Source organism: Lissotriton vulgaris, chromosome 8, assembly GCF_964263255.1.
Source record: "Lissotriton vulgaris chromosome 8, aLisVul1.2, whole genome shotgun sequence".
In the NCBI taxonomy this organism is placed as follows: Eukaryota; Metazoa; Chordata; class Amphibia; order Caudata; family Salamandridae; genus Lissotriton; species Lissotriton vulgaris.
Window position 1 is genome coordinate 815,013,499 of NC_141696.1, and position 13,619 is coordinate 815,027,117.

The window sequence follows — 13,619 nt, forward strand, 5'->3', positions numbered from 1 at the left end:
GCCCCAATCCCAACTTACACTACAAGTTCACACTCCTGCAGCGACCCCAAAAGTTCCTAGAGAAAAAACCCTCCACATACAGAAAAAGACAAAATAAAGGTTAAGAACCAAAAGTGCTGGAAAAGGGAAAGAAAGAATGGAACGAAAAGAAGAAAAGCAAGAATGAGAGAAGGGGAGAGAAAGGGCTATGCCAAGCCCAAGTCAGTGGCTACACCGGGACTCTTGCCTGCGATGTAATGGGGGTCTCCAGCTGCTCCGCATGGCTAGTAGTTGGAGTAGCAGGGGGGGAATGTCCAATTAACAGACTTAGATATCGTAGTCCGGTTCCACAGTCCATCTCATAAGCTCATATTCAGGAGTGCGAGTCAGGGGCGAGAGTCCAGCGAGCAACCACTGCAACGTCGGACCCTTCCAGCACCCCGCGATACATATGGCGTTGCCCCCTGCAGATGGTCTTTCCGATAACCCCAGGGTTGCAGTGTTCTTTGAGGACCAGGGGTTCGAGGGACATTCCCCATCAATGTCTGGCTACAGCGCAATGGGACCTCCGGCCGCTCCAGCACGGGCCTCTCCTCAATCCAGTGCCATGCTTCCTTTGGTGTCTGGAAGAAGTGAGTCCTCCCCAGGAATATTACCTTCAGTTTTGCGGGGAATAGAAGCATGTATTGAATCTTGTGTTCTCGCAGATTTGCCTTCACCTAGTCAAAGTTACGCCTTTGCTTCTGGACCTTCCTGCTGTAATCCGGTAAGATCACTATACGTGCATTTTCGTGTCTGATATCTCCGATTTTTCTGGCCTCTCTGAGGATCTTGTCTGTCAAGGAAATTCAGAAAGCGATCTATAACTGGACACGGCTGCTCCCCCGGGGGTGGCCTGGCCATCAGCGCCCTGTGCAGTCTTTTAATGACTAAGCAAGCAGAGAATTTATCCTTTGGGAATGTGTGCTGGAGCCAGTCCGACATATATGTCCCTTCATTTCCTTCTCTAAAGCCCACGAATCGAAGGTTATTGCGTCTTGCTCTATTTTCTGCATCATTGATGCGCCACTGAAGGTCTTTATTCGCGGATTGGAGATCTGCCATACCTTTTGCGGAGCTCCTGCAGAGTATCCTCAGCCTCCCCCATTCTGGACTCTGATTGCGTGACACTGGCCGCCAGGTTCCACAGGTCCTGTCCGTGACGTGGCGCTTAGGGGCAGTCCCTCCCATCAAAGTATTCTAGGCCCTCTTTGAGCCAGCAGGAAACCAGGCTCTCCAGCTGATGGGGGCTATTCAGGGGCGATCTCGAACAGGCACCTCAGGGTTAGGACCGGCCTGGGCCAGCATGGTCCCACCGGAGCCAAAACTTACAGCTGCAGAGCGGTTGAGGGGGCCCACTTCACCAAGCCCCAGCCCCCGGCCAGCCCCTCCAGGCTCACCTCTGGTACAGCAGAGCAGAGGTAGGCGGGGATGGTCCTCCAGTCACCTACGCAGATTCTGAGGCCCCGGCAGGCCCGCACAGCATGCCCACAAGTCCGCAGTCTCATGCGGCCAGCACCCTTGCCAGTCCAGCTCCCATATCAGATCAGAGGGGGAGGCGGGGCGAAGACACCGCCACAGGATGTAGAAGGGCTCCCCGGCGATCACGGTCAACTAGATCACCACCGCAGTTCACCGTGCCGGGCGGGCCAGATCTCGATCCTCCACACTCTTAGAATGCGACCCCCAGGCCTCGATACCGGGCGGCGCAGCAACCAACAAACGCCCGGCTCACCTGGGGTCGCAGCTCCGGGTACCGCTCAGCAGTTCACTTCACGGATCACAGGCACTCCGCGACCGGACACTCCCTCCTTATTGAACCAGGAGGCCGGGGGCTCTGCGTTCATGGGTGTGACGCAGGCCTGCACGGCCGGACTGGCTCCAGGCAAATTATCCTCTGCACACTCCCGTCGGGTCCTGGAAGGGACGGAGGCCGAAAGTCCTCCCGATTTGTGTCCCAGGGTGTCCAAGGCCCCACAGCTCACGCTGGATCGGGGAGCTCGCCAGGCCGTCTCAGCTCCGTGTCGGCACCATTGTGACCATGCAGGCACGGTCGGTGTTTAAGACTTGGAACAGCCGCGGAGGAGGTTGAGGGAGGGTCCGGGATTCCCTCACAAGTGCGGCTGGGTTATTTAGCACTCCCTGGAGGGCAAATGCAGGTGTTCTAGTGCTAATGGACCGCCGGATTCCATGTTGGAAGGTGCTTTCTGCCAGAGCTCGGCGAAAGCGTTTCTCACTCGGCCAAGTTGTTGGCCACGTCCCCCTCTTAACTTGAAGGTTAATCCTAAAAAATTGTATGTTATGATCTGTGGCCCTAAACGAACGAAGTCCAGAACCTTCATAGTTCAGAGAAATACAATTACTAAGGTCAGTAGCTTTTCTTACTTGGGACAAGTTTTTAATTCAGTTATCATGGGACACCCTATTTAGTGTTTGTTCTTTGCACTTATCTAGGGTGATTAAGGCAATTTTTCACTTTGCTGCATAACTTGGTCAGAAGCCAGTAAAAGAATTGCTAACCATCTACAAAGCTAAATGTTTAATCGATTGCTTCATTTAGAGCAGGTGTTTGGGCCTACAGCAACTGTTCAAAGCTCCAATTAGTGGAGAATAATTTTATCAGAAGACTTTAATGGTCCCGAAAGGTACATCAACTCTTTTTTGGCATTCAGAAATGGGTTTGGAAATAATGGAGGACAGACTTGGTGCATCCAGCTGTTCTAGATAAAGGTTTGGACCACTCCCTAATTAGAGTTCACAAGAGCAATTATCCGAGATCATCTCTCCATGTTTAATTCCTAAAGTATTCGATGGCTCAGTTATTTGAAATTAACCTTTCAAGATTTAGGATTAATTAATGTTATTAATAATCCAGCTACAGTGCCCCAACAAGTAAAACCAATGATTAAAACCTCTTCTGCAGTAAGGGCTAGTGCATATCATACACAAGCTTTGAGTCAGCAGTGTTCCGTGGCTCACTTGAATCTGGGTTTACTAACAAACCAATCTCAATTTTACTAGGAATCAGCAACATAGATTTTACTTGACTATATTTTGTCTCTTTGGTGCACTTTTCTGGTAGTTTTTCCATAGAAACGCAGCTGGTTTGATAACCTTGTCATGTGTCCATGTAATAATATTACAAACTGCAGTACTTTGCACTTTGTGTTGCACTTTGTATAAGAATGTAAGAGCTACATTTTTGTTCCCAGTGTTGAGACTACTCCCTCCATGCACTTATATAGATGGTTTTAAATATTTGCTCTCTTTGCATCCTTTGGATAGTTGTTCAGCGTATTTAAGCTTTATTAGAAGAGCTATTTCTATTAGGAAGCAGTGCGGATAGTAGTGGGTAGGAATTATATGTAACCACTAGATTCATTATTCTGATTGTTTCGGTGTGTGTGTATATGTATATATGTATGTATGTACATATGTATATATGTATGTATGTATATATATATATATATATATATATATATATATATATATATATATATATATATATTGGCTTGAAAAACCATAGGTTTCAGGCCTTATATAGTTAGGAATTAGCATTTAAAAAACCATTAAAACTTGCTCCTATATAGTTAGTTGTACTAACTATATTTCGCGCACCCGCAATCCACTGCTGATGATGTCGCATATTACATCATTCATGACATGGTCAGTGACATCACTGATGACCTCACTGATGACATCTCATTTGACATCACTGATGACATCATCCAGTGACTGTGTTTCTGTAAAGTTTAAATATGTTTTACATATTGAAGAATGAGTGGATGTTTACGTGTCTGGATGAAGGATTTAGTAGGTGCGTGACTGACTGTATGAGTGAGTGATTAAATGTGTCTTACTAAATGCATGGGTTATTGACTAAACTGTCTGAATGTGTGCATCAGTATGTCTGTCGTTGTGTAAGCTGCTGCATATGTTGATCAGTAGCTATATGAGTGGCTATATGGGTTATTGATTGGTTGCCCAAGTATTTGAATGGGAGACTGAGTGTGTGTGTGTGGGTGGCTGGGAGGTGTGGGACTCTGTGCATAGATGTGTGAGCAGTTGATTCACTAGGTGTAGGAGTTCAAGAGTGCATGTGGAAACAGCTATATGGGCGGTCGACTGTGTGCATGGGTGTGTTGGTGAGTGGATATCTCAGTGCTACATGTCCAAATAAGTACATATGTAAAACACGGTGCATGTGAGAGTTGGCATATATAAATGACTATGCATGAGAGCCAGTGAATGTGCGAGTGGCTGTATGGATCATTGTGTACTTGTATCAGTGATTGTATAAGAGAGTAAGTATGTGTTAGTATATGTTTGAATAAGTAAGGTGTTGTGTGTATAACTGTATAGTTGAGGAAATGGAAGTGTGATTGATTCTTTGCATGACTGACTAGGTGTGTGAGTAACTCCATGGATGAGTGGCAGTGTGTAAGTGTCTGTATAGGTGTATGAGTGCATATGATAGTGTTGTATTGATGAATGACTGTATGTATGAGTGAATCTATGGGTGAATGAGTGAATGTGTGTGTAGACCTAGGAATCAGTGAGTGCGTATGTAGTAACTGGTATTGGTGTTTCAATGGTTTCAAGAATGGTAGTCTGTATTTAACTCTGGGTGTATCAAAGGTTATATTAGAGTGTGAGGAGGTGCATCGTATTATCACATGAATATATCATCAGTGATGTGATCAGTGATGTCAAATGAGATGTCATCAGTGATGTCATCAGTGATGTCACTGACCATGTCATGAATGATGTAATATGTGATCATCAGCAGTAGATTGCGGATGCGCGAAATATAGTTAGTACAACTAACTATATAGGAGCAATTTCAATGGTTTTGTAAATGCTAATTCCTAACTATATAAGGCCTGAAACCTATGGTTAGGTTTTGCCTAGCAAATGCGCACGAAGTGCGCATGCACTAGAAAAACCTTGTTTTACAGTGGGGAACAGGGACTCGCCCCCTGCTCCCATTGGCTAGCTCCATAAATGGAGGCTAGCCATTGGGAGACGGCTCTGTCCGTCAATCCCGGACCAGATTCGGGGGCGTTCCCGAGAATTTTCCGCTTTTTGCTACGTCAGCCGAAAGCCTGTTCTCGGGAGCGCCCCCGAATCTGGGCCGGGATTGACGGACAGGCCCGTCTTCCTGCTATCGGCTCTCCCAGGCTTCTGAGTGCAGTGCCCTCCAATGTCCGTGGCACATTAGATGCAGAATGCTTCGTTTCTCCAGTCACTAGCCGTGTGGTGCTTGTTTGCACAGGTTGCACCCACCCCCACCCCCGCAGCAGGGAGCCGTCACTCCACACACACCTGCCGGCACCACAGCTGAACACATTCTGTTACGTCACGAAGTGTGTTCATATAGCGCCGCGCCGTTCCCAGCCGCCCTTCGGCGATTTCGGAGTGTGCGGGCCGGGCATAGCGGATGGGGCTGCTTGAGGTTCGCTCTTGTGCCCCCACCAGCTTCTACACGACAATACTTTGATTCTTATACAGGACTTCACGGCTCACTTTCATTTCTCGGCGCTGTAAATGGCCGGGTTTAGGTGTGCTCCAGACTCTTGTACGGGATCAATATTGTGTCCTAAATTTTTTATTGAAAATAGAAAATCTACGCTGAATGGCACGATATTTTTGTACACGTTATCTAGGACATAAATATGTATGTAATTTGATATTTCTATGTACAATCTTCTGGTAAAGGACTGCTTCTGTACAGCGCCTACTACCAAGTGTCTGGCTGCATAGCGCCTTCGGCATCTGGGCGCCCTCTGCGGGTCTGTGGTCCTGGTTCACTGGAGGGAGAGTGGTGGGTTTATTTTTACCCCACCCCCACGCCGCAGGGGCCTGCATTACGCCTCTGCCATGGACACAGTGCCATGGGGTACCTTTAGCGGGCCCTATACCTGCCAGTCCGAGCACATAAAGGGCGGTGCTTTCCTGTTTCCTGCCGCTTGGGAAGTCAGCCTGGCTTTTTTTGGGCGTTGAAATGTTTCTTTTTCCATGCCACCGCATGAGGTCTGCCAGGCTTAGAGAATGATGCCCCCCTTCCAAAACAAGAAACCATCGCCCCGCCCCACCCTGCAGGGCTGCGGGGACCCCCGCTGTACCCCTGATCCGTTATGTCCTGTGGTGGGGGTGTCGGCTGTATGTTTCCCTTCTCCAGTCGGGCCTGTGGGGTTAGTCTGTCTGCTGCCGCTGGCACTGCTTAAGTTGTGAAACAATAAGTGCCGGGCTCCTCGTTCGGAGACCACCACAGCTTGCACCGACCCCTGCCAGCACTGCCCATCGCAGAATCAGCAAAACCGCTCACCATCACACTGCTTCAAGTCTGACAATTCAGACTATTTCAGGCCCCCCAAAGCTATAACAATGACTTGGGCGGCAGGTATAAGTTAATCAACTGTTACACAATCAGCGCCACTATGTGGCAGACTGTGAAAAGTGACGGTGTGGAGATTTAAGTGCTAGTGCCGAGCACCGGAACCTCCAGCTCAAATTAAGCACTGGCTGCTGGGTGCCTGTCTGTCATGTGTGTATCCTGCGACAAACGTGTGTGTGTGTCCAAGATAAGAGTGAAAATAATTGCTTTCAGTTGTTGGATGCAGGACTTTGGTGCAGCAATGTGTTGCACAACCTGTGTTTCTCAGTGCCATGCTTCTGTTTGCAGAGGGTGGTCGACGGAAGTGGTCACTTGTGGGGTGATGCAGAGTAGTTTATGATTACATTTCAGTTTCATGCAGTGGTAGCTTTTGCACCCAGCATTCCATACAATTGCCCGTAAATTTCATTCGTATGCCTTGTTCGTGTCCGTATTTCTGGAATTCAGGTTTACAGGAGCCGTGTTTGCATGCTTGCTGACTGGCAGAATGAGCGTGCAGCTCAGGCGAAAATAACTGAGCCCAGACTGTGAGCTTTTACATAGCTGACCTGGCTCTGATTAAAAGATGGCTGCATGAATGCATACACCAAGCACCTGCCTTTCAAAGGGTCTCTGGTGGTGGATACTGAGAAGGCACTGTCGGATATCACCGCCTGCCTGTGCACAAGTTATTCCCTAAGTGGCCTCCAGATCGGTGCCACAAGAAGTCCAGCAAAACATCTACATGTGGCATAACTGCAAAGTCTGGAGCTGTCCATAAAGCTCTTAGGTGCCCCAGAGCTAGGAGTGAATACATCCACCCTGGATCATAGATGGCAGGAGTTATTACCAGGTTGATCTCTTCCTCCTCCTCCTGGTCTAGTAAGCAGCACCCTCGGCAGCGCAGCCGCCATTTGCGGTGCAGGCATCACTTTGCTTATGATATCGGATGAACGCGTGATAGTGGTGGTGTATTTATTTTATTGTATTTATTTATGCATTTTTATATAGCGCATACTTTACCCGAAGGCGTCAGAGCGCTTCACAATAGGAACAGAAATAATACATGATGAGAACATTACACAAAAACAGATTACAAAATCAGCCGTTAAGTTACAAAAGGTAAAAGTGACAATTGTGAGCAAACAAAATACATGAGGTAGTAAAAATTGTGAGCAACCAATAAAATACAAGAGGTAGTAAAAAGTGTACAGGAGGACAAAGTGACAAGTGTGCAGGTTACAAGAGAAAACAAGGTATAATTGGAGGTATAATACTGCAATATGTGCTAGACACTCAAGCACAAGAACAAACGTTACTTAGGCAAAGGTGGCACTTGTGCAAGTATCAAAGGTAAAAACATGTGAGAGGTAGCAAACCGTGTGTTACAAGGGCAAAGTGGTGCGTGAATGTTACAAAAGGGTACCAAACACAAGTACATAGATAATACTGCAAAAAAAAAAAAAACAAACAAACACTGATTTGTTATACTGATTTGAGCTTGGCGCCTGCAGGAAGGAAGGCACGTTGTGGTGTGTATGTAGTTTGGTGGCAGGGAGTTGTACTATACTTCGCGTGCAACATCTAACTAGCTCCGGAATGTGCTATTCCCTGACCTTCGGTGTACCATGAAGGGCTGGATCGAACTGGCCATTAAGTTCCACTTCTAGCCACGCTCCCGCCATTGCTTGTCTCGACCTTTCAAAGTGTGCATAGCACGATCGTTGTGAGCGCCAGCGCCAGGCACTTAGTTCTTACAACGTTTATTTGGGAGGTGAATATAAAAATATTGTATTTGATGTTTTTTTCTTTCAGCGCGAGTTACCTCCATGAAAAGACCGAGGCATATGTGCCATGTTGTGGACAGGGTTGCCCAAAAGCTTAGCTAAATTGGATGCCCCTCCCCTTTCGGATTTTCCCGGCTTGAAGTTAAGACATTGTTGGCGGCTGACCCTCCCCCACGTAATGCTGGACATGCCATGTGTTCTGGCCAGATCCCTTCACTGTTGCGCCTTTTCACGTTAAAAGCAGACCTTTACTTAGATTTTTGCCGACTGTTGTTGTTCGTGCAATAACACGCTGTCCATCCTCTCTACACGCTAGTCCCAAACCCTGCACCCGGGACCAGTGTCACATGCTCCTTTCTCCCACCTCTTCCCCCTAGTACCTGTGTCTCCATGCGTCTGTCCGCCCTGTGCCAGCCTTTCCTGTCCAGACAACCCCGTCACTTGCTCAGTCCTCACCTTCATGAACAACTTCCTCTTCGCTCCTCCCACTCCCTTTCACCGCACTCTCCTTCTCTCACTGCCTCTCTCTCTTCAGCTCATACTCTCATCCCGTCACTCACTCTCCCTTCAACACACTGTTAACTCTCTCCAATGCACCACTCTTTCAACCTAATTTGTTTTTCCTTCTTGGCTCTATCTCTATTCATTATCCTTCCCCGACTCCTCCTGAATCTATAGAGCACTTTTCAAAAATATTTTTAACCATCGTCCATTTGCGTGAGATTACGCTATTGGCATTTTAAATGACAATGCCATTAATTTATCTGTTTTCAAAACCAACACATAAATACAAAATTTGTCATTGGCAATGCCAATAGCTCTAACTTTGTCAAAGGCAAAACCATTGCATTGTAAATGCTTGTTTTTTAAGTGAATTTGCAAGGTTTTTTAAATGCTAATTCCTAACTATATCAGGTGTGAAACCTATGTTTTTTCAATAAATTTCAAAGGTTTTGTAAATGCTAATTCTATTAGCGGATAACGTTTATATATGTTATTATCCTTCTGGGACCACCTGAGCAGCCATCTTGTTTCTCAGGAGAAGTGAGGCACAAGAGAGCACAAAACAAGAGTGGAAAACGCGAAAAGGGGGCAGGGTTGAGACCCCCTGACCCCCTAGCCCTGCTCAGTGGATCCCAGAAGGACCACCAAGTGCAATTGTTTTTTTTAATTTGTACGGTGCGCGTACCCCGCGATTTCTTCAATTTAAAAAAGAAATTTTTTTTTGCCCTTGGGGGTCCTTTTGGGACCCCCTGAGAAGGGCTAGAGGATTGGGGGGTCTCTACCCAGCCCCCTTTTTGTGTTTTCCACTCTTGTTTTGGGCTCTCTTGTGCCTCAGTTCTCCTGAAAAACAAGATGGTGGCCATCACTTCCTGGTTTGGACAGTTTGGAATGTTGCCAGTCGACTGCCAGCCAATCAGAAACTTGCTCGCGCACGTAAGGGTACGCGTACGGTGCTCGTACGGTGAGCGCATATAGATATATAATTTGCTCAAATCCAATTTTCTCAACAACTACTGGAGGGATTTTCACCAAATATAGAAAAGGCACTACTGCATACCTGTCCCTACCATTTTGCCAAGTTTAGTGTAATTCCGTTCAGCCGTTCGGGCTGTAGCCGTGTCTAAAGGTCCCATAGAAAATGCCATTTGAAAAATTTCAAATTCAATTTTCTCAAGAACTACTGGAGGGCTTTTCACCAAACATAGCAAAGGCACATCTGCATACCAGGCCCTACCACTTTGCCAAGTTTGGTGTAATTCCATTCAGCCGTTCGGGCTGTAGCCGTGTCTAAAGGTCCCTATGGAAATTAACATGGGGAAAACACATTTTGGGACCCTCCTTTCAGCCCCCGCTTGACGATTCCCCCCGAAACTTTCAGGGAAGGAGCGGAGCTGGCCAAAATTCTGGAAAAGTACACACAGATTCCTCAATCGGCGCCAAAGTTATTCCCAATAGAATGTTGAGCGCATATAGATATATAATTTGTTCAAATTCAATTTTCTCAATAACTACTGGAGGGATTTTCACCAAATATAGAAAAGGCATTACTGCATACCTGTCCCTAACATTTTGCCAAGTTTGGTGTAATTCTGTTCAGCCGTTCGGGCTGTAGCCGTGTCTAAAGGTCCCATAGAAAATGCTGTTTGAAAAATTTCAAATTCAATTTTCTCAAGAACTACTGGAACGCTTTTCACCACACATACAAAAGGCACTGCTGCATACCAGGCCCTACCATTTTGCCAAATCTGGTGTAATTCAGTTCAGCTGTTCGAGCTGTAGCCTTGTCAGAATGTCCCTATGGAATTTAACATGGGGAAAACACGTTTTGGGACCCACCTTTTTTCTTATATATAGATATAGATATATATATATCTATATCCTTTTCCCCGTGAAGGAGCCTCAATCCCACAGGACAGGCAGTGCTAGGGGACGGAGCACCCCTATTAACACAACAAACACCATTCCTCCACTCTCTTGAAAGAAAAGCACTGCTCACGGGACTTTCAGGCACACGAAGGTTTAATCTTCATTACAACAAAGTGGCAGTTTGCAGCAAGTCCTTTACAAAACCCAACGCGTTTCAGCTGACTCGGCAGCCTTGTTCACGGGTAAGTAGCTGGATTGTGGCGTTTTGCACTTGATTATTACTGAAGCTTCCACATTGATCAAGTGTTGTGCTGGTACAAGCTTTAAATATCTGCTCCTATTTGTTAATCATTGCGCTTGCTGACACAGATCGGTGGCTTCGTAGTGCTTGCAAAACAAGGGGTGCTGGTAACCCCTCTGTTACGTGGGCCAGCCCAGCCAGTATTTTTAGCTAACACTCGACATGCTTTGATTTCAGGGGGAAGCAAAACTAGGACGAGCCAACCAAAACTACATGTCCCAGAATACAAATGTTCTTTTGACTCAAAAACCAGGACTGTTTGAAAGTGTCACATAAACGTGCCGCAAGACTGTGATTACTTTCAGTACCCTATCCAAACTCATTCTGAACCTGGGGGCAAACTCTGCTAATGGGCAATATTACAATATCAGTTGACACTCTGTCTAAAGTACATGTTAAAAACAATGTGTAGCAGTTGTAAAGCTCTTCAATCCCTGGCAGCACATCACTCAAGATAATGCTACGTGCCTACACACTTATAAGGTCCAAACGGCAAGATCTATTGCCTATGCTACTGTCTGTTTTTTATTGTCGATGAGCATGATATGGTTCACAGTTTGTATAATGTTTCTAAAAAATGTGTGAGTATTAAGCAGATTAATATTGCAATATTTCAGTGGAGGTTATGTATTTCTTCAGTTTTTCTAACTCATATTGGGACATGTTACCAGCAATCTATTTTTGAGGTGTCATTACTCTCGCGAGAGCCTCGTGAGTCGCTCACAAGGGACACTCAAGATCGTAGAGTTCTACATTTCTTTGTAATCAATTGTATACGCAATTGTATCATGTTTTCAGTTAATGTTTAATGCTAATCTTTAATAGAATAGTCATTAAAATATGGTTAAATTTGTTTTTTAAAGTGCTTTCGCGAGACGCTCGCAGGAGCAGGATGCACAATCCCCTGCGTAGAGTGTGAGGGGTCTGTGCTTTCTGTTCGCCTCTCGCGAAGTACTATCTTCACAGTAGCTATTCCTTATACAACAACTCTATAAATCTAGGGGGACAGCAGGCCTTTCTGCTGCTCCCGTATAGAGAAAAATAGAAGGTACCCTGCCAATTATTTATAAAGGTCCCAGCTAGAGGATCCTGCTATGATGAAGAAAGGGGGTGGTTAACCCAGGGGCTGAGGCTGCACAGGACAAAACTAAGTCATTCCAAACAGATTCAACAACATGTTGTGAAAAAATACATATTTTTTTATTATTTTTCTCTTCTTAAATATATTCAAATGACATACATGTATAAATTTATATATTCACTGATATTTCACAAAACACAAAGACAAAATTTCCTTTCACGATTAAGATCTGCCCACACTTCATACAAACTACCACACTCATTCACACAGGGATTTTTCTAACTACGAAGGAAGCATTCAACTCTCATTTATCCATTTCTCTAGTCCTGACGAAGGTGTGGCCTTATTGGCTTCCCACCGAAACGCGCGTCGGCACGTTGTCCCAGGAATACGGCAATCCTCTCCAAGTACACCAGGACCCGTATCAATACCATCTTCCTGGTTGAACCCCCCGCTTTAGACAACTAAATTAAGATCTACTGTTGTCTGCGCCAGGACTAGAGAAATGGATAAATGAGAGTTGAATGCTTCCTTCGTAGTTAGAAAAATCCCTGTGTGAATGAGTGTGGTAGTTTGTATGAAGTGTGGGCAGATCTTAATCGTGAAAGGAAATTTTGTCTTTGTGTTTTGTGAAATATCAGTGAATATATAAATTTATACATGTATGTCATTTGAATATATTTAAGAAGAGAAAAATAATAAAAAAATATGTATTTTTTCACAACATGTTGTTGAATCTGTTTGGAATGACTTAGTTTTGTCCTGTGCAGCCTCAGCCCCTGGGTTAACCACCCCCTTTCTTTATCATAGCAGGATCCTCTAGCTGGGACCTTTATAAATAATTGGCAGGGTACCTTCTATTTTTCTCTATACAGTTGTTTTCTCCCCCTTGGCCTGCCTTTATATCTCTAAGAAACCCTACGGGGAGCCCCCTTCTATTGTTGTTGTTCTTTCTGCTGCTCCCTTCCATAGCTACTTTACTTTACACAACTGCTCCAATTTTTCATAGTAAACAGTAATGTTGGCCATTTCAATTCTAACATTCCAACAGCCAGCCGATCAGAGCACTCCCTCTAGCGAGACTCCCGGCAGCCTCTTGCTACTGTGAGAACGTAATGGGTGACAGGAAAAATTGCCTTCTTGACCAATCATAGGGGTCCATTTTTGATCTTGCGTTTTCATGGGTCGCCCGCGGGACTTTCGCAAGCCCAATTGCCAAAATATAAAATTATTTTTTACCCTTAATATCTCAAGCTACTGAACAGATGTGCATCAAATTACAAAAAGCACAATCTGAGGACAAAAATCTATCTTCCTTTTGCGAAATTTGGTGATATTCCTTTCAGCAGTGTTTCCTAAAACCTGTGTTAAAGAAGTCAATCAATCAAATTTCTTTTGTAAAGCGCAGCACTGTCACCCCTAGGGTAACTGGGTGCGGTGTCTCCGTCGAAGAGTTGGTGTTGAGTCTTTCTGAAGCCTACCACCACGTAGGGTGTACGGAGCTGGATGGGAAAGTCGTTCCAGGTCATTGCAGCAATGTAGGAGAAGGAGCAGCCACTTCTGCATCTGCGACAGATGCATGGGGTGTGTGCGAGGGAAAATAAGAAGGAGCGCAGGTGTCTAGCAGGTTGGTGGAAGTTGTTGATTGTTAAAGTAGGCAGGTTCTAGGTCACGGACAGCTTTGTA

At 45.5% G+C, this 13,619-nt stretch overlaps 1 protein-coding gene across 6 annotated transcripts in view; it reads left to right on the forward strand.

Annotated features, from left to right (window-relative positions):
* The window catches only part of DCUN1D2 (defective in cullin neddylation 1 domain containing 2), a 230,305-nt gene that overhangs the window by 45,859 nt on the left and 170,827 nt on the right, over nucleotides 1-13,619 (forward strand). The gene's annotated exons all lie outside the window — the stretch shown is intronic.